The sequence below is a fragment of the Zeugodacus cucurbitae genome, chromosome 4, assembly GCF_028554725.1.
Source record: "Zeugodacus cucurbitae isolate PBARC_wt_2022May chromosome 4, idZeuCucr1.2, whole genome shotgun sequence".
In the NCBI taxonomy this organism is placed as follows: Eukaryota; Metazoa; Arthropoda; class Insecta; order Diptera; family Tephritidae; genus Zeugodacus; species Zeugodacus cucurbitae.
Window position 1 is genome coordinate 21,261,773 of NC_071669.1, and position 22,845 is coordinate 21,284,617.

General features: G+C 35.4%; 1 protein-coding gene across 3 annotated transcripts in view; it reads right to left on the bottom strand.

Moving 5' to 3' along the window:
- Positions 1-22,845, bottom strand: part of LOC105217308 (guanylate cyclase 32E) — a 114,486-nt gene that overhangs the window by 62,948 nt on the left and 28,693 nt on the right. The window contains exons 3-4 of one of the 3 annotated variants that reach the window (XM_054228831.1): positions 17,886-17,984; positions 4,416-4,488 (exon numbers count right to left, since the gene is read on the bottom strand). The exons of 1 other annotated variant lie outside the window; for it this stretch is intronic. The gene's annotated coding sequence lies outside the window, so the exon portion shown is untranslated. The remainder of the gene's footprint in view (positions 1-4,415; positions 4,489-17,885; positions 17,985-22,845) is intronic. One more of the 3 variants, XM_011192247.3, reaches the window with a different exon arrangement.

The window sequence follows — 22,845 nt, forward strand, 5'->3', positions numbered from 1 at the left end:
AATGCATGAAAATCCTAACCTCAAAAAAATCACCCGTTATCAACCAATCTGTCTATGAAGATATGTGAATAAAATAGGGCTCTGTATCCGCAAGGAGACAGCACCGCGTCCATCAGCCCTGTAACATTATTTAGCTTTTTTAACGCGATGGGGTTAGATGTTATATTGTGGAAGGAGACCATAGATTGGGTCTACAAAAATTTTAGAAAAATTAAAAAAAAAAACATTAAAATTCTTAGCTTAAAACTTTCACTGGTTTGAAGCTTTCTATTGAGCTTTTCAGAATGGGAATTGCTTTCGACGTAATCCACATACTAAGTTTAGTTATTTAGTTTTCAAGGCTATATAAAGATACTACTAAGAACAACAGTGAAATCGCACCAGACCGAAATAGACTAATTCATTGATTACTAAGCGCACTTTTTATTTGTAGCTTCTTTATGTATGCACTATACATGCAACCACAGCTCCCTCTGCAGTAATCCTATACCAATTACAATGTAACAACAACAAAAAGTTTGTGTATGAGTGTGTCACTAAAAGCTCCGCAACGCGGCTAAAACTGCATTCCTTTGCTGGCGAACCCCAAAGTCTTTGTGCACAAAAAATTGGCATTGGCGCTTGCCACAAAAAACCCCAAAAGCCATTATTGACGTTTAGTGATGCGCGACAAGACACGCCACAGCACCAAAGAGCGCTTCAAACGCACCCTCTGCTGTCGAATATTTGAGTAGAGAACATCCTCGCGCTATTGATTTTAATGGTTTGTGTACATACATACAAACAGAAATTTACATATATATGTGTATGGATCCAACTTTGCATCAATTTCCTATAACGAGGGTTAAAGCTAAACAAATAGTTATTCAATAGCTTCGTAGCAAATAAATGAAAAAAACGTGAAAATAAAACAAAAACATTTTTCACTCCAAAAAGGTAGAAGAAAAACTGTGAAAATTCTCGCTCCAGAGTTCAAGGACCTCAGCACGTACGCACGTAAATGTCTCCTTTTTATTTGCATTTGTTTGGTTTATGTTGCGGTAAGTTTGTGATTTCGAATTATATGCTTGTTTCTTCCTAAATTTCAAACTTTTTTTTAGGAAACAGAAATTTTTTCAATGCAAATTTGGCAAATATTGTGTCCCATGTCATTGGCATTGAGGTTGCGCATAAATAATACCGAAGTGAAAGTGAGCATGTAAAGTTGTCGCTATGAACATCTGCAGGTCGTAGCAACATAATAAAATAGCAACAACAAATTGCTATGAACTTTGTAAAAACATGTACGTAGGGTTTTAAGAAATAAGTTAAAGTCACATCTGTTTTCGATACCTTAACAATCAACAGCTGGTTTGGCAACCTGACAACAATTTTGTCATTCGGTAAGGCAATCGTTACTGCCGGAGATGGAAGCTGAAGATGGGAGCATTTCACAACACGAGGATTGCTTGATAAAATGGAGACATTTTTATTCATATCATACAAAACTTCGTAAACATTATCTTCCAAAGCACACTTAGTTTGTGGAAGAAATAATCGGTATTCTCTGAGTGAGACACTGATGAGACCAATATTCGAAGTTACCTGGAAGATGATAATTCAGTATCATCTCTTGATGCTAAAGTTAAAGTTCTCTTCTACCATGCCATATATGGCATCTATCGAAAACTACTCTCTAAACAGGTAATTACCTTAAAAAATATTGTAGAGGCAGTCACAATCTACTGGGTTCTCAAAAATAATCGCGAAACATAGATCAACAACCAAATTGAGCACTTAGGACATCGAAAAAATAGTTTGCCAGCCCCGTCAGCATTTATAAGAATATCACCAAGCCATTTCAAATTGATTTATCATTTTAGTAGAAGGAGATAGTATGAGGGATTTTGAGGACTGAATAATTTCGAAATTGTTTATTTCAAGAGCTAAAGTTTGCCCAAAAGACAAATCAAAGCATTTTTGAAGAATCTATGACTACGGCTTGAATATATGTTGTCAAAATGTTCAATTAAGGTTATACAGACTTCGTATACACTTCACATATTTCAATAGTCTACCCGAAATGAATACCACGAGATATTGAATTAAATCCATGAATTCAGAAGTAAATTTAGTGATTACTACAAAGGAAGACTACGACAGTCATATGAATTGGTTTCAGAATACTCGATCAGAAGAAAAAATGAAATGTTGGCCAATTCAAAGAAGTATGAATCGCTTTAGGTTGAAATAAATATAAATCATTCTCCGGGGAATATTTGTCCAAGCAGACCCTCAAAAACTGTGTCTAGTTTATAGGTTAGGTTAGGTTAGGTTAGGTTACTCTGGCAGGCTAAAACGCCACACATAGACCAGTTTTGGTCCTTTGTGATACCAGATGGAGTGCCGTCACTTAGTTAATGAGGAGTAGTCATCCTTTAGGATGTCAGCGCTTGTTGCGAGTTTCAAAAGGCTTTGTGGCTTCACCAACGAAATCTCTTCCAGATTAAAGTAATGTGTAGCCCCCAAATGCTGAAGCCGTTGTCTTGATAATGCAGGACATTCACAGAAGAGGTACTCCATTGTTTCTCTTGTGCCTTGCTTTAGACATTTCCTGTCTAGTTTATAGGCTTTTAAACTAATGCGAAATCGTTGAGCTCGATTGTTTCGATAGAGTTCTAGAGTGTAATGAATAAATATAGGACGAACTATACAGGAAGTTCGACATTGCTTTCAAACAAAACTGAGTACATTAACATTTCGTTAAAATTCTGTCCGGAAAGCCTAGCATTTTAAAATTTATTATTAAATTTATTTGAAAAATAAGAATCATAAATCGTCGGAGAGATATTCCGGTTTAAACTTTAATTAAACAATTAAGAAACAACAAGATCTTTTGAGAAGGTATGAGTATGATCAACGATTCGAGTTTTTGATCATATGAAGAGTTCATCCCAAGAAAAAACTTACTTTAACACCCTTAGAAACCACCAAATGTGGATGAAATATAATAAATATTTAAAATCTTATTAAACAATAAACTGCTTTATTGAACGGCCTCCTTATAATAATATCTCAACTTTTAGGCGTAAACTCACGCATTCTCAACACTTTCCGCTCGCATTTAGATTAGCTTATGTTTTAGCATATTTATTTCTTTGTTATTTGCCAAAAAGTTTCCTTTATTTGCCTACTCGTTTTCGTAATTTGTTTTTTGCGCCCAAAAAACTTTTATTTTCCGCTCATGCGAAATTTGCATTCATATTTCAGACACGTACAACGCCTATTCACACATGTGTCATTTGTATGCAGAGTTTATTTAACTCATCACACTCATCTCTACGAAAATTGTATGCAAAATTCGTTGGAAATCTCAAAATAAGTGTATTACATAAATTGAATTTGCTAAAAGTGAGATTGATCCGTATATGTGGAATGAGTATTAGGCAGTGTTGAGACTTTAAAATGCTTAAAAGGGTGGAATCTGATACTGGATATACAGTTGGAACGCTCAGATTCGGAGTCTGTAGGAAATGTACTATATATTCTTAACAATCACTTTTTTGTCTCTTTCATTCCAAAGGCAGAAGTAAGCTCTAAGTTACTTCTTATGTAGGACCTATCTTATAGCTCGTCTTATGAACTTAACTTGTCAACGCAAGACCCTGAAAAACTCTATAAAGTAGGTTACCTTATTTCGCCTAATAATTTCACTCAGCTTTCATATAGTAAAATGATCTATCAGGATAGTACGAGTATATTTCATATATAAATGTAGAATATTACTATCGATTTTCTCAGAAAATATTCATATTTAAATTCAATTTGAGTTTTGAAGAATCGAAGTTTTCTATTCTACTTTTATTTCATTATGCCAGTCTGTTCGATTCGCTCCTCTCCAATGTTTTTCGAATCGAAAAATTCAATGCAGAATTAAATAAATTAAATAAATTCTTAAATTAAATCAGTTTCGTTACAAATTTCTTCTATTTAAAACTAATAAATACATATATATCCGACTATTAGTCCTAGTAATATTTGGATACTACCGATCTATAGATATATTTGGGTTCTGTTTGTATCACCTAATGTTTCTTATTGTTAGTGTGAAAGGAAATATATGATGACTTCACTTGGAGCTTATTCGAAAATTTCTTTCAAAAGAATTTGGATGATCGGTCTATCTTGGAACTTCTACGTCTTACCTTAGTAAATGATTGAAGAATGCTCTTAAATATAATAATAGGAAAACGGTTCTTCAACTTTCTTCAATGACTGTCGAAATACTAAGCCAAAGACGATAAAATTATAAATAGTTACATTGTTTATTATTGTATAATATATAATATATACAATTATATAATATATACAATTAAGTTCAAATAATACTAATTAAATAATTAGTACTTAATTAAGACAATAAAAATATCACTTACTTTAACGGTAATTATGGTATTGTGTCACCTCTTCATTCATGAGCTAATTAAAGAATTCATATTCCACAATTCACTGTAAAGGAATAATATGAAAATAATTATGTTAATTAGTAATTACAATTGCGTTCTTATTTGTATGTATGTCACTCATAAATATATAAAACGTGCTGAATAATCTCAATTGTTTATTATGCCATGGGTGTGAAAACAAAACAATTGATGTTTATTTACAAAAAAAAAAACAAAGAAGAGGGAGACAGGGAGATCTCAACGGAGAACTTATGACAGACAGTTTCATATACAAAGAAGACTAAGTTTACATATGTAGAGTATTTGTATTAACTTCAATATTTACCAATTAAATATTAATGAAGTGCCAGAGTTTCACAGTTGCGTGAAATTTCTTAATGAGGTGGTGAGATGTGTTGTTATGAATAGTAAATATGCATACGGGTTGTCTTCGATTCGGCACTTGACTGCTTGCTATGTGCGAATTGTGCTCTTTTGTCAAAAAATTTACAGTAGAAGACAAGAAGAATGATATTCAGTTCTTACCAATACTAGAGTGTCATTATAGAGGTATAACTGTTTTCTATGTTCTCTCTCTTTGATTAGGCCAGTGAGTTTTTATTACATTTGGTATTGGTCTTCTAGCAATTCTTCAATTCTTTAACGGTATTAGCGGTACTTTTTTGTAATTTACTACATCCTTTAAGCGCGACGTCCATCGTGAACACACATAGAGAAGTCTATGTAATTAAAGCCTCTTTCGCTTGCAACTGACTCAATCAATGGCAGTTGCCTGCATTCACTTTCACCATGGCTTCGCTGATGCACAGTTAATTGAAACTCAATTTGCACTGACTTTATAGAGTTGCAAAGAAAACACGCGCAAAAGGAAATGACAACATCTGTGCGGCAAAAGTAACTTTGTAAAAGTGCTAAACAATTGTTGCGAATTACCGGTGGAAGACTGAAAATGAATTAGTTTGTGTTTGTATACTATATAAATTTACTGGTAATGGCTACTTTTGATTGAGACCAAGTGGCTTTAAAATCAAGAAATTGACAAGGGGATCGACTTCGGTAAGGACAAAAGAGTTCTTGAAACCTTTTGATGAACTAATATCTAAAAAAAATCAAAAATTGTGTTAAACAACTGCCACGCCTACATTTATATAAGTAAAGTCAATCTTCAAAAGTAGGACGATAATTTCACTACAATTTTAACGGTGATATTTAGTAAACAGAAAAATTGATTATATTAGAAATAACTGTGTATATGAAGACCATGTCGGTCCAATTTTTAGCAAGGCTTAGTTTCTCTTGCCAATTGTTTTGTTTTAGTTCTTCGTCTGCGGCAAGTAATTCAACATAGATCGGCAAGTAATTCAACATTGTCTTAAGGGGCCAGTGTGACATTTTCAAAAAATCGATTTTTTTATTTTTGCTTATTCGATAGTTTATACTTTCAAACTATCCTGGGAAAGCGGTAAGATCGTATCTTGAATAGTTTTTGAATGGTAGCGTTCTAAAGAGCGACCGCTCGCTGGTATAAGTAGCTATAGTCGAAACTTTAAACGCGTTTTTCTCGAAACGACATTTCTCAAAATTGCTGACATCATAACTAAACGAGACATTGACCGATCGACTTCAAATTTAAACTGAGTATTCTTGAATATATTTACTATACAATGACCTACGATCTTTTTCATTGGTTGAAAATTGTCATTTTGACATTTAAAAAAACACCATTTTTTTTACCTAAAAAACGAAATTTTTTTCAGTACTACACTATTTTGTCAATTTTTGATATTTTTCCAAAATCGTAGGTCATATAGGAAATATATTTAACTTTAATATCCTTTTTTGAATTTTTTTATTTCAGCAACTCATTCGGCAGGAATCATGTCAGCAGTTGGGGAAATTTTTTTTTGCCACCTCCAAAGATAGCGTATAACTCCGTAATTTTGTAAAAAAAAAACAAGTAAGGAAGGGCTAAGTTCGGGTGTCACCGAACATTTTATACGCTCGCAATGTATTTATTTAATTTTATTAATATAACAAACAATTTTATGCACATATTCGGCATATCGGCGATTTCATATGGTATAAAGTCCATTGGAAGTTTGAAAACCCTAATATTAAGTATATGGGAGATAGATGAAGTTATGACCCGATTTCACTCATTGTTGGCACGGAGACATATTATTAGAACTATTACACTAGTACACTAGTACTAACTTTATATATTGTAAGGTAAACTATTCAAACCGACTTCAGAGTTCTGGTATATAGAAAGTAGGCGTGGTTGTGAACCGATTTGGACTATTTTCACAACATATCATTGGGAAGCTAGGAAGATATTATGAACCGAATTTCATTGAAATTTGTCGAGTAGTTTAGGAGATATGGTTTTTGACCCATATGTGGGCGGAACCACGCCCTTTTAAAATTTTGTATACCATTTTGAGTGCAGCACTTCTGGTTCCTGGTGGTTTTCCTTACTGAATTAAAGCATTTTTAGTAGTTTTCAACATAACCTTTGTATGGGCGTGGTTATAATCCGATTTCCTCCTTTTTGGACTGTATAAGATAGTACCTAAGAGAAATGACCCTAGAAAGTTTCCTTGATATAGCTTCAGTAGTTTGCGAGAAATGTACAAAAAACTTAGTAGGAGGCGGGGCCACGCCCACTTCCCCAAAAAAATTACAACCACATATGCCCCTTCATAGTGCGAGTTTTTGGCTTAGTTATAGCTTTTTATATGTTTTCGGTTATTGCCATTTTGTGGGCGTGGCAGTGGTCCGATTACGCCCATCTTCGAACTTAAACTTCTTATGGTGCCAAGAAATACGTCTTCCAAGTTTCATCAAGATATCTAAATTTTTACTCAAGTTACAGCTTGCACGGACGGACGGACGGACAGACGGACGGACGGACAGACAGACATCCGGATTTGAACTTTACTCGTCACCCTGATATCTAACTCGTTTAGTTTTAGGACTTACAACCAACCGTTATGTGGACAAAACTCTCGTAGCAACTTTGTTGCGAGAGTATAAAAATTTGAAATGTAGCTGAAAATAACCTTATTATTTCCAAAAAACTTCGAAACACTCGATCGAGTTTTTCTTTGAAAAAAATTCTCGAAAATCGAAATTTAAAAAATTTTTAAAAAGAACTACGCCAAAATTTCAGGTGTGCTGGGAGTGCTTACTGATCACTATCCAATAGGCACACATGCGATCCTTAGTTTTTGGATGAATCGATGCTGTCTAAATAAGACTCTCTGTATTTGCGGAGATCTACCCCTTGTCCTAACCCTAACCTAAGTGATTGTATTTATGTAATTGGCGTTGAGCCGTTTAGCCGGTTATAGCCGAATCGATGCGAGCGCGCCACTCCTCTCTTTCCTTCGCTGTTCGGCGCCAGTTGGAGATTCCAAGTGTAACCAGGTCGCTCTCCACCTGGTCCCTCCAACGGAGTGGAGGCCTTCCTCTTCCTCGGCTTCCTCCGGCGGGTACTGCATCGAGCTGGAGTGTTTACGTACATTCGGACAACATGACCTAGCCAGCGTAGCCGCTGTCTTTTTTTCTCTCAACTATGTCAATGTCGTCGTATAACTCGTACAGCTCATCGTTCCATCGTCTGCGGTATTCGCCATTGCCAACGTTCTGAGGACCATAAATCTTGCGCAAAATTTTTCTCTCGAAAACTGCTAGTGTCGTCTTATCTGATGTTGACATCGTCCAAGCTTCTGCACCATAAAACAGGACGGATATTATTATATTATGATTTATTTGAGATATATAAAGAAATTTTAACATTAATGGTGTTTTCAACGGTTCAATTAATGGTGTGCAACGGTTTCTACAAGAATTGGATGAGATCATTTCAAAACTACGACCAGATTTCAATATATTGATTATACATGTTCTTGAAGACCTTTTATATGTAGAAACATGCTTTGTTCTAGATTTCCGCCCACGATTATTTGTTAATCTGGAAGCACACAACTGCCCATGTATTCGATCTTTATTTGGTCGGCGATGGAATAAATATTATATAATATTTACTTCTCCAGCTAGGGATTTTTTATTATTTTAAATAATTTGATTCTTCGTTTTTGTACTGTCGGAAGTTGAGTAAACTCAATTTGCACAAGAAATCCAAATACAATCTGTGCAACTAATCGCAATAAGAAAGCATACAATATTTTCACAATTTTCTAATTTGCATAGCACAAACATGGTACCGTTAGCTGTCTGTTTTGCATAAAGTTATTCTCTGTTTCCATGAGAAAAAACGACAGTTCGTACAACTGACACGCGTCTTCTAACAACGGCCCGCTAACAACTGCAACAAGACAGGGGTGTGTTGCCTGTTGCCTTTAAAATCTAATTGCGCCACTTGCATAACAATTAACGGTATGTCCACACCCCCTAAAGGCTCATACACCACAACTATCAAGTGCAATCGAAGCAACACTCGAAGCTCTTTTAAATATTTGAGAATTTGTTGCATCTGTTGTTGACGGGATTGTCGGAGTGTGCCTCAAGTACAAAAACACATACATATACATACATACATATTGCAAGGATATACATACAAAGAAACATGTAAATGAAGTGTTCAACAAAAACTAGGATGGAGGGCGTAAATGAACCGATTGCGCTTGCTTGTGGCATCTGTGTGCATACTTTTACAATTTAGCTTCCGTTTTTCTTCCTCTCTCTGTGCATACTTTCGCTGTAAAATGTTTGCATAAATGCTTACGCAGAGATTTGCTTTGTTTATTTTGCCTATACGAGTATGCGAGTACACATTTGTTGTTTTTGTGTTTATTAAGAGTATTAGTTGTAGTTGCAGCCGGAATCATTGCCGGAGGACGCAAAGAAAGTTAAAATGATGACTACCCATTGGAATTAAAAAAAGTTTAAATTTTTGAAAGCAATTACTCCCACTTGTTATCGGTATTCGTGCAGATTATGAACTCATACTGCTATTTGGTGGATTGTGGGTTGAATTGAGAAAAAATCCCAATAAATATATAAAAAAATGCTCTGGCTAATGTTTTCCGTCTTAGAAGATCTTTTAAGCGCTTAGTAGGATTTAAATTGTAGTAAGCTATCTTTAGGAGAAGACATCATGCATTACTAAACAGTTTAAACACATTTTCAAGGTATGTTTGAGGATTTGTTCTCAGATTCCTTGGTTCCTTGAACCGATTCCTTCGAATAATATAAAATAATTGACTCAAACATTTCACTCTCATTAATTTTCGACACATTATTTTAATTTTCTATTCCCTCTTGTTGGTCTAATTTTTATAGTCCATAAAGAAACCTTTGGAATAATGGTTGTTCTCTTTTAAAAGCGATTTTCAACCTCTATGTATTTGTTGATGGGGTCATATGTAGAAGTTCACGCATGTGAGGAAAATTTCTGATTGTCATTCACTTGGGAGTGGCCAGGAACGATTCTGTTGCATATGACTTAAGCAGCTCACGACTTCCGGTTTTAGACCAAGTATCCCCTGGGTAGCCAACAGACATCCGTTTGGAGGCGAGCTAAAGTGAGAAGACAAAGCACTTCGGTTGTGCGTAGGGTTTGGGACCAAGCATGAGATGAATTTTTTGATTTTTGCCCTGTGGCGGAACCACTGTGCAATGATAGACCAAACAGAGCCTCGGATGATAAACTTCACTTTTGATGACGACCTCTGCAAACATTTTAAGGATCACGATTTGAGGGCATGTACATGGAATGTCCGGACCCTTAATTGGGAAGGTGGCTATGTCCAGCTGGTTGATGTCCTCATACAACTAAAGGCTGACATCACCGCCATCCAAGATGCAATGGACGGGGAAAGGACGAAAGAAGGTAGGTCCTTGTGACATCTACTACAGTGGCCATATAAAGGAGCGCAAATTTGGTGTTGGATTTGTTCATGGTGTAAACTGACGTTGAGCAACACCAAAAGGATCGGGAATGACCTCTCCGAGCCGAACGACAAACGAGGCTTGAGACAGGGCGACTCACTATCGTGCGACTTCTTCAATCTATTGTTGAGAAAAATAATACGAGCTGCAGAGCTAAATAGAGAAGGTACAATCTTCTATAAGAGTGAACAGCTGTTGGCGTACGTCGATGATATTGATATCATCGGAGGAAACAACCGCGCCGTTAGTTCTGCTTTTTCCAGACTGGATAAGGAAGCGAAGCGTATGACTCTAGTGGTGAATGAGGACAATACGAAATATCTCCTGTCATCAAAGAAACAGTCAGCGCACTCGCCTTTTGGCTCCCACGTCACTGTTGACGGTCATAATTTCGAAGTCGTAGATACTTTCGTCTACTTGGGAACCAGCGTTAACAACACCAACAATGTCAGCCTTGAAATCCAACGCAGAATCACTCTTGTTGGCAAGGTGCTACTTAGGACTGAGTAGGCAATTGAAAAGTAAAGTCCTCTCTCGACGAACCAAAATCAAACTCTACAAGTCGCTCATTATTATCGATAAGGATAAAAAATATGTATGAAATTTGCAAAACAAACTCTTGATGAACCAAGAATGATAGAAGACAAGATTACGACAGGCTGAAGCGTTCACGACCCACGAATGGGAATAGGCAACAGAAGAATTGTCCAATGGAAAATGGAAATGTGAAACATAGTGAACCAAATCGAATAATGTGCAGATAAAATATCTATATATATCGTAATTCTTAAAATCTTCATTTATAAAATTATCCAATATAATCATGCATATTTATAATTAAAATTATATGTTTTGTTACAAAAAGGTCGCCATTTTGCCAACTTTTTTGTTGGTTGGAAAAGTGAAAAAAATTCTGTATAGACGACTTTTTTGTACTATTGTTGTTTAATTCCGCCATTGCGGACTTCTTTTTCAAGTTAATACATTTTTCACTTAGAATTTTAAATAATAATTAAGCACTAGCCTTGACTTTAGCTCTTTGTTTTGGTTTTATTGTTTTGTATCACAGTGCAATTTTGTTTTGCTCGCGTGTTCGGGGTCGTGAAAGTTGTCACTCAACAGGAACTCAAAACCCAAAAAAGCTAACTGTAAACGCCTGTCGTAATCTTGTCTTCTATCATTCTTGTTGATGAACGGAGGAATGAGATTGCTTTTGTTTATAATTATTACGAAAGTTTGACAGTTTTGATGATGATTTGTTGTCTTATTGGAAAACTTCATTTTTGAAAAAACTTAATGCTTTCTAAATATGAAATTTATGCAAAAGATATTTCCTGCCACTCATCTATACTAGCCTTTAATTTGATTCTGGACCACTTTATCTAGAAAATGCATATGAAAATTTGGTAATTATAAATTTTCATTCAAGTTCATTAAAAATGGAAATATGTAATACTAAATATGCATTGTAACCACCGCCATATTGGTTAAAATAATTATTTCAGTATATACTTATTTACTTGTAAGTTATTTAAATTTCAGAAAAAAGTTTGATAGTACCTTTTGATACTATTAACACAATAGAGTTATTCCTGAATTTTTTTTTGTTCATTACCAAAATGAACTTTAAGCTCATTGGCAACTTTTACTCGTAAGCAGCTTACAAGCGAAGTGAACTGTATAGTAAAACCTCAATGGGTGGGCAATTGTAAAACACATACAGAGGGAAATATATATAAGCATTTTTGTTATACTCTTAATTAACATGTTTTTGGTGAGATTTGTTTTATGCTTCACTTTCTCTTAATATATTCAACAAGCTAAAAAATTGTTTGCTTGAAAAAAAAACAACATTGATGACCCTATTGGTGGCGTATGTATGACCCTATATGTATGACCCTATTGGTGGGAGTCAATATCATCAATACTACAAAGTTCATCTATAAAATAGTCAAAGCGTTCGTAATAGTTTATTTTTGATAAGACAGAAGGAGAATGAAAGCAAAGTAAGGACGTGTAGAATTCCTTTTACCAAAATAGTTAGCATTTACGGAAGAAACCATGTTTTTAGTCCCCAAGTGTTCATAACCTCGATGCATTTCCGAATGCTTAGCAAAAATTTTAACAAACCTTAAGAAACACAACAATCGACCGAGGGTTGTCAACTCGATAAGGTCCTGAAAATTATTTGCGCAATATCTTTAGATCATACAAAAACAACAATAACGAAGATTTAGATTAACGATTGGATACAACTTCTTTATAAATTGTGTTGATTGATTCAAGACTACCGTAGATTTAGTACATTCCTTATAGCCTTTTTACACAGGATCTAATTGATCAATAAACCGGCTCGATTAAAACACTGCTTAAGATCGATTTACCATACAAAATAAAAATTCACATAAATTTTTAATTGACTTTTAATCAACTTGAAAATGAAATGCAACTGTGCGACAAAGATGTCGCTGCTAAAAAATATTAATCAGCTGATGAAACTTACCAACTTCTTATGAAAAGCAAAACCAAAAATGTATAACAGCTAAGTAGTATAAAAGGCAAAAAAGAGCTTCTCAATAAAATTTTTATTGATCAATTAATTTGGCTGTGTAAAAACGCTATTATGTAATTTTTAAATGGTTGTATCTAAATAGATTTCCTTTCCGTCAAACTAATTTATATGATTACACAAACAGTTTTTTAATAAATTATTTAGTGAACCCTTTCTTGTGATCGAAATCAGATAATTTTTGAATGTCTAGATTTGATAGATACTTTACTAATGAATTAAGGTGGCAACCCTATTCCTATTTACGCTTAAAAACTGGTATGCCTTTTGAATAAATTTAAAGAGTTCCATAAACACAGTGTTTTTAAAATTCCAACTCAAATATTATATATTTAAACAAGTAAGGAAGGGCTAAGTTCGGGTGTAACCGAACATTTTATACTCTCGCAATTTATTTATTTAACTTAATTAATATTATAAATACACAATTTGACCCACATATTCGTCATATATATTGTCTAAAGTCTATTAAAAGTTGGAAACCTTAATATTAGGTTAGAATCACCGAGGTCCTCATGTTCGATATATGGGGCCTTGAAAATGTATGGTCCGATTTCGATGATTTTTAGAAGGGCGATGCCACACTATTAACATAGTATTTGTGCAAAGTTCTGCACCGATATCTTCACTAGTGCTTACTTTATATATTGTGAAGTAAACGGTTCAGATCGTCTTCAAAGTTCTGGTATATAGGAAATAGGCGTGGTTGTGAACCGACCAAGGAAAATATTACAAACCAAGTTTCATTGATATTGGTCGAGTAGATTCGAGATATGGTTTTTGACCAATTTAAGGTTTCTGGTGTTTTCCCTTACTGAATTAAAGCATTTTTAGTAGTTTTCAACATAACGTTTGTATGAAAGGTGGGCGTGGTTACAATCCGATATCCTCCATTTTTTTACTGTATAAGGATCATTGTATATACAACCCTATATCTAACTCATTTAGTTTTGAGTGTTACAAACAACCGTTATGTGAACAAAACTATAATACTTTCTTAGCAACTTTGTTGCGAGAGTATAAAAAATAATTTGAGTAAGGTTGTTATTGACTGGCGTTATTCGACATTCATTCCTCCTTTTGGCAGTTTGGCGCCAAATGGAAAAGCCAAGAGAAGCCAGGTCCTTCTACGCCTGTTCCTTCCAACGGAGTGGAGGTCTTACTCTTCCTCGGCTTTGACCAGCGGGTACTGCATCGAACACTTTCAGAGCTGGAACATTTTCGTACATTCGAACAACATGACCTAGCCAGCGCAGCCGCTGTCTTTTTATTCGCTGAACTATGTCTATGTCGTCGTAAAACACGTACGTGTTTTAGAAAGGTGGCAACCTCATAAATCAGTATTTGTCAGAACATATGTTTTAATAATTTTATTAATCTTCATATTCTTTTTTATTAAAATAATGTGGCAGCATTGTTTATATAAATTATTTCTAAAAAATTAAAAATATCCGAATTTGTTTTCAAAGATTATTTTTCAAGTTTATTTGAATATTTTTATTGATTTATACTTTTTTACCGTTTTATTATTAATCAATCCATAATTAATGTTCGCTAATATCCATCGTTAAATAATTGTCTGTTTGTTCAATAAAATATTCTTTAAATTCTTTTCTTCACTCCCAAGGCTCTCATTATCACATGCTTTGCCTTGAGTTTCTTCGCATAATATCAATGACTGACATGTTTTCGCATTATTCTCCATACTTTGGAATCCTTTTCCAATCAACTCTTCGTGCAGATTCTTTTGTTTGTTCGCAAAGTTTGCAATGAAAGTTTTTGCTAATGACGCTCATTAAGATGCCATCGTTTTCAATCGCAAAGATGAGGAAATTTAATTTAATAAGTGTCATCATACTTGCAACTTTTCCGCACACACACACATACACATACTAAGGCACATGTAAACTTTTGCCAGCGCAGAAAATGCGGGCAGCAGCCACGACAATGGCGTGCTGACTTTCAATAGCAAATTAAAAGTAAATTTTTACACGCTCGCACACACATATATACATACATACAAACATACATACATGCATAATATAAGCGACTTAATGTATAAATTTACAGTTCACTTGCTATGATCTACATGCTTAAATGTATGTAGGTCTGTATGTATGCATGTGAGAGTATGTGTGAAATACTTAAAAGTTATTTGTGTCGACACTTGCCCGCACTCGAATTAGGTCAACGGCAAATTTGGCAAAGTTTTTGGCATTTAAGGTGGAAGCGGGCGCGCATGCAGCAGCCGAGCGCGTACAAAAACACTGTGAGCATAACAAAATATGTAAATACATGCAGCTGGTTGGCTGGCTGTTTAGGTACAAAACAAAAACCAATTCATGCGGGTACTTAAATAAAGGATCCCATTGGGAAATTTGAGAGCTTTCGAAGTGATATGTTCATGCTTGCTTCAATACCCTTAAATTCCCATAATATTTAGTTGTTATTTGGTTTTGTTTCACATTAATTTATTTACGTTATGAATTGGTCTCATTACTTTTATAAGCCTCGAAGGATATGTGATAACATTATATTACATATTTGTATATTATCCTCTTCCGCGGTTTCCTCCAGCGAACACTTTCAGAGCTGAACAACATGACCTAGTCTTTTTATTCAATGTCGTCTTATAAATCGTACAATTCATCGTTCCATCGTCTGCGGTATTCGCCATTGCTAATGTTTAGAGGACCACAAATCTTGCCCAGAACCTTTCTCTCGAAAACTCCAAGAGTCGTCTCATCGGATGTTGCCATCGTCCACGCTTCAGCGCCATACATCACGACAGGAATAATGATCGATTTGTAGATTTTGATTTTGTTTCGTCGAGAGAGGACTTTACTTTTCAATTGCCTACTCAGTCCAAAGTAACACCTGTTGGCAAGAGTGGTTCTGCGTTGGATTTCGCGGCTGATATTATTGGTGTTGTTAACGCTGGTTCCCAACGTGGGAATAACACTTGAAATGAACGTTTGAAGTTCAAGAATTGTCTTAAAAATCGAAAAAAATTTGATGGAAGTATTTGGACTTCTAAAAAATATGAGTGATAGTTGACAAATGTGTCGGGAACTTCTTAATTGTTTTCTTTGGTGTGGAGTAAACGATTGGATTCATTTCAACGCCATATCGAGATAACGTAATACATACTATGATTTTTCCAGTTCAATCTATGTATTTCACAACAACAAAAATATTTTTTATTGTCTCATTAAATTCATATTAACATCTCTAGAATATTGTCTGAGTGATATTTATAGATATACAGTCTAAAGAAGTAGCGCGAGTTATCATCTCACAAACCGAAGCAGTGAGGATAGTCTGAGCAGCCTACGAACACGATTGGGAATTACGGTTAGAGACAAAACCGGTAAAACCTACCAAGAGTCGCGCATAGGCGAATTGAGTTAGTCAGTGAATAATCAGCAGACAAATCGGTGGTTGCATCGTATTGGTAACTTGCGCTTAATACGCGTTTATACTCAAAACTGGTGATACATTTTAGGTGATACAGATTTAAAAAAAAAAAATGGAAAATGGATTTCAATGAAATTCGGTACATACTACTTTTTTGACACCCTGATAACAAGGATGGAAAATGGGTGAAATCGGTTCATAACCACGACTACTTTCCATATAACTCAATTTCGTATTCCATCTGATTCCCTCACTTTATCATGTGTACATAAGGAACCGAGAAATTGGCGGAATAAGACTTTACACAAATACTGTATATCATCTGTGGCTTCATTTGTGGAAATATTTTCGAAATCGGACTATAACTTTTCAAGGCCCCGGATATTGAACATGATGAACTCAGTGTCTAAGGGTAATATTTCGCCGAGAATATCGTTAAAACCTTCAGATATTTTTATGTAATTTAGAGGCCTTTTTTTCTTCTAATAGTGTGTCTCTGTACGAAAAATTATTAAAATCGAGTCATATCTTCCCCTAGTTCCCATATACCTAATTAGAGGCTTTTCAAAAATACGGTGGGCTTTATTCCGCAAACATCGGTTAGTATGTGAGATATCTTAGCGAAATTAAGTGAGTGTATAGTCATGGATATAGTGTACCTTGCTGGTGAAAATGAATGAAATCGGTTCAGGAATTACCTCAGCCCTTATTTACAATATATGTATGTTGATTTTCGTAATTCTATGCCGACTTTATGCCGAATATATGTTTCGAATTAATTTCGAAAATTTGATCAATGAATTGCGAGAGTATAAAAGGTTCGGTTCCACCCGAACTTAGCCTTTCCTTACTTGTTTGGTTCCTTTATATACGAGAATAAACTACGCATGGGAACTCAAGTGTCAACTGGCTTGTGAACTCGAAACCATTCCGTTAGTGGTTAGTTCGACCCACAAACCTTATCGACTGAAGTGTCTCGGGAATATTCCGGCCCACATGCTGGCTTCTAAAGTACTAAACTGTATGCAAATTGTATATGGAAATACATATGTGTGGTTTCGCCCGCATATGTTTCCCTATACAAATATAAAAGTCTGTACATTCATATGTGTATATACATATGTATATAGAAGCTTGTATCTGAGCATTAAAGGCAAACGAGACATCCAGCTGGCAGTATAAGTATAATATTTTCAATTTGCCAGCAACCGCACACCGGAACTGCAAATTTCGCAACAACCAACACCAAACAACAACATCAACAACCATATCATGCCAATTTGGATTGCTAAAGTTTTCGGTGCGTTGAAATTGTTTCCATTTAGCAAACAAAACGCTTTTCAATGCCAATGCTTTCAGTTGCAAACTAGTATTTAAACTTCATTATTATTGCTGTTGTTGTTGTTGTGGTTGTTTTGTATGTGTGTTTATTTGTTTTGATATCTGTGTGTGGTTTTAACGGTTAGTTTGTGCAGTAGTGTAACAAATCATCACTGAATTGCATTTAAATGAAACGCAAGGCAAATGTTTTCACTTACTTGTTTATGCCGCCGAGATGCGCTCACACGCATGAACACACTTTACTTTGGCAATTCATTTAATTTGTTGATAATGCTCTTAATTAAATACAGCAATTCCTGAAATAGACAGAAACTGATATTTATTTAAGGCTAATAAGTACTTTGTGTTGTGAAGTTTTGAGATAAGCGCTTATTAATTATGTTGAAAGGATAAATGCTAATGGAATAATATCACATTTATGGCAAAAATTGGATGACAAAGCTCGGAATATTGCTTTTGATAACCTAAGGCTGATTTGTAAGAGCAGTAAACAAATAGTTGTACAGTCATATGAATTAAAATGTTTATCATAGAGAAAAATATTATTAAAGATATATCTATTTGACTACGCTTCTGCTGATTCAAGTGCTAAATTGGCTGCAATGAAATGCTACTAAAATAAAGTTTTTTTTTAATAAAAAAATATATTTGATCAACTATATTCTGCTGAAAAACATTTTCTTTGTTAAGTTAATACCGAATTTATAATAAATTGGCTTTAAAGTTTCATGGTGTGGTCCAAATAACGTCTAGTATTCAATGCGTACAAGTAGGAGTGGGGCGTATTAGTAACATACTATTGCATATTTGCCGTTTCAGCTGGTTTAACATAAAACAGTTTGGTATGAGTTATTTAAGATAACTATTTGAATTTAAAATGAATGAAAATGAAATAAATTAAATCAAAGGAGTGTTTTTGTTATAATACCTATATGAATGTTAGCTCTTTATTTGGAATAATCCGATATGAGTCAAATATGCACACTTTTGTTCGAAAACTTGCTCACATTTTGAAGATGTTTTCATAATGTCACCCTCATTGTAAAGGTCGTTGATATTATTCTATAGAAGAATTTTTCACTACAAAATTATTTGCCATAGATAGGAAGTAGTAGTAATCAATTGGTGTCAGGTTCGGGCTATAATGTGGTTGTAAAAGAACCTAAACACGCTCACTAAGTTTTTGTCGACTCACTATCGATGTGTGCTACTGGTCCTTGTCACAATTCCTCTCCTCTTCGCTAAAGTTTTCATCAAACAAACAGTCAGCGCATTCGCCTTTTGGCCCCCACTGTTGACAGTCATAACGTTAAAGTTGTATATAATTGTGTCTTTCTTGGAACTAGCATTAACACCAATAACAGCCTAGAAATCCAACGCAGAATCACTCCTGGACTGAGTAGACAATTGAGAAGTAAAGTCCTGTCTAGACGAACAAAAACCAAACTTTCAATCCTACATCTACATCATACCCGTTATGCTTTATGGTGCAGAAGCGTGGACGCTGTCAACATCCGATGAGACGACACTAAGAGTTTTCAAGAGAAAGGTAAAAAGACAGCGGCTGCGCTGAGATCATATTGTTCGAATGGACGAAAGCGATCCAGTTTTGAAAATGTTCGATAGTACCCGCTGGTGGTAACTGAGGAAGTCCTCTACTTCTCTCGACCTGGCATCACTTGGAATTTCCAATTGGCACCAAATTGCCAAAATCAGGAGCGAACGGCGTGGTGTTGTAAACTCGGCTATAACCGCGTAAGCGGTTCCAACGCCAGTTAAAAATAATAATTGTCGACGGTGCAAGTCCCTCTTAAGAGTTTGGCCATATGTTAGCTGCTCATAGTACATGATTCCCTTCGAATCCCTCCAAACACATAGTAAACCATCCCGACCGTCAATCCTGGCGTGGCCACCGTTTACGTCGGCTTACCTCGATTCGACTACCGCCGTTTTCTGTTGACATTTTTGATTCACCTACAGTCATATCTAAATGGTTCCAATGGTTTTCTGTAATGTTTAGCTCCTGGGAAATCGCAAAAATGGGGGAAAACAATGCTATGATTTCCCCCATTTCCATTATTTTTTCGATATTTTCGACAACCAACCTTCCAGAACATCAGCACCATTGATATAAAAAATACTGAATAGGCATATGGATAGTGGAAACTAAATACTCTGACTACCTATTCATTGCGTGGTCTCAACTTAACTCAAACAAAGCCCTTTGATAAGAATATGACAACCTCTTAGAAATCCTAAAATAAATATTGTATCCCGAATGCTTCATGTTACCCAATAATCCAAAAAAAGTATGTACTAGAATATCTTGTACTCTTTTGGATGTTCGCAAGAGAGCATAATCTATACTACTATTATAAAGAGAAAAGATTTGTATGAATGTTTTTATTGAATAAACTCGAAAACTACTGTGACGATGTCAATAATTCTTTCGCCATTGTAAAGCTACATTCACCCTGAGTAACGGAGGCTATATTTAGAAGGCTAGAATCTCAACTTTCTGGAAATTTTTCCCAGGTGAAGGTATCAAAAAGTCTCCGTGATGGAGAATCTTAATCTGAAACTAAAAATTGTTCAGCAAGTCATTATCTTCGCATCGCAATCGCGTGCAGAGAGTCGAGTAACGAGTGCTCGCAGCTGCTTGCGGAACAAAATTTCAAAACCTGCCAAGTAGGCGTAAGTAAGTAAGGTATAACTGATCTGCTAGGAATTTGACCTTAACTGAACGATATTTATGGCAAGGTTTCTACGCGTATTACTCCTTTGATACCATAACATATAGCTTCCACTTCAAAAAACATGTAATATACCACGCATTTGACTTACACTTTGTTCGTGTAGTGGATATTGGATAGTATACAACCATCCTTGAGAGGTTTAAAGAGCGAAAATTCGTTGGATTAATTTTCCATTGAAAGTACTTAAAATGACTTCTGAAGTCATCAGTATCAATAAAATTTTTTATTCTATTGAATGTGATAATATCAATAAAATGCTATTTTGTATTTCGAATAATGCTATTAAAACCGACTAGTTTTCTTTCGAATAATAATCACAACATTTCGAAGGGTTCATTATTAGTTCAAGAGCAATATGTTATCTGTGAGAGTAAAAAAAATCAACACTCATCTTATCTAATTTATCCTTTCGTACAAACAAACAAGTCTTGGCTTTATTAATAAATATATGCAACAGTAAATAATCCGCTGTAAATATTGAAAAACAGATTTCAATCAAAACAACATCGCAACTGCGGTGCAGACAGAGATAATACGACTGTCATACAAAGTAAGCTTGTAAGCAATCACAGCGGCACTCCGATAATCCAAAGCGGAAGCAGCGGAAGTACATATTACGGTTATTATGAAGTTATTACGTTGGCTTATAGAGCATATACAAACAGATAAAATGAAGTAATGAAGAAAATGGAAATGAGCAGCATAAAATAACGGAATAATAAAATGAATGGAACCAAAGTAAACAAACCGAAGGCAAAGTAGATGAGATGAGACACGACGCGACCACAAAGCGGCAGAGCACACAAGCGCGACGAAGCAAAAATTGCATGGCAGAGAAGCGAAGCAACTGACACCCACGAAATCAAATGAAAGTTTAGCCGGCTTTGCATGTCAAGGGACTCACACTAGTGTAACGGTGTGTTGAGGGATGAAAATGTTGTTATTCAAGTGAACTTGCTGGAATTTGATAGTTTCGTAGCAGTTTATTAGAGCGGCTGAGTGTAGTTGAGTATGCGTTCGCCTAAAAGTATGTTTTTACAGCTATTTTTGCATAGGCTTTTGACCGACAGCAGCCTTGATGGCATAGTTTGATGAAATAGTTTTTTCTGTGTATTCTCTTTCGCTCTCCATTTCTTCGATGCCATCATTATTATGCGTTCAATCCCAAATTGAATCGCCACAGCGGCGTAAATGTGATGAACTCGTGGCGGCTAAATGTGTGTGTGTGTATATAAAGAGTATCCTGTGGCATATGTAGGGGCATGGAAATAGGTATGTGTTGCCGCAAAAAATAGCACTTAGATATAAATCCACGTCTGCCACAAGTGATTAAGACAAATGTTGCGCAAAGCTGACAAAAAGTTGTGCGTTTAAGGCAGAAGGTGGTTTGAAGAGCAATTTTTCTGAGATAAATTGAAGGGATAATGATTGAAATTGACATCAGATTAAGTGCATAAATGGCGGTTGTTGATACAAGTACCCCATGCCTTGCTGAACTGAAAGTTTTGGGTTTGAGATTTTTTTGGAGTAAAAGATGGCAGAAAACTACCACTTCTAGTTAGAAAGTAAAGTGATAATGCAATATTGATTTTCCAGCAGCATCTTCTTGAGTTTTATTTTTCATACTATATCACTCATTTTTGAGTTGTATGAAACTTTAGTTAGGTCAAGGACTTTATATTTTTATTGATTAAATGGCAAAAAGTATTTGCAAACAATTTAAATTCGTTAATAATTAGCTTCAAGTCTTCTTTATGGTCATAATATACGAAAGTATCAATGAGTCATAAGTAGCCAGTTTCTATATTGCAAGAAAGCATCTTAATTGATCTTATTGAGTAAGAAATACTCGGCACAAAGTTCACTAGAATAACAAAAATTATTATATATATTATATGGAATCTGGGGTAATATCTGGACCGATTTCAATTATTTTGGCCACCGAGTTACATTCTGTACGAAATTATATGCTCACTTAATTTGGCTAAGTTATTTGATACCTTCTATGAGCGCCTAGAACGTACCTATGAGCGCTGCCCCCGCCACGATGTAAAAATCGTGCTTGGCGATTTCAACGCTAGGGTGGGTAAAGAAGGTGTCTTTGGCACAACAGTCGGAAAATTCAGCCTCCATGACGAAACATCACCCAACGGTCTGAGGCTGATCGACTTCGCCGGGGCCCGAAATATGGTCGTCTGCAGTACTAGAATCCAGCATAAGAAAATCCATCAAGCTACTTGGCTGTCCCCGGATCGAATCACTCGCAACCAGATCGATCATGTTGTGATAGATGGACGACATGTCTCCAGTGTTTTTGATGTGCGTACGCTTCGTGGTCCCAACATCGACTCGGACCACTATCTTGTAGCAGCTAAGATACGCACCCGCCTCTGTGTAGAAA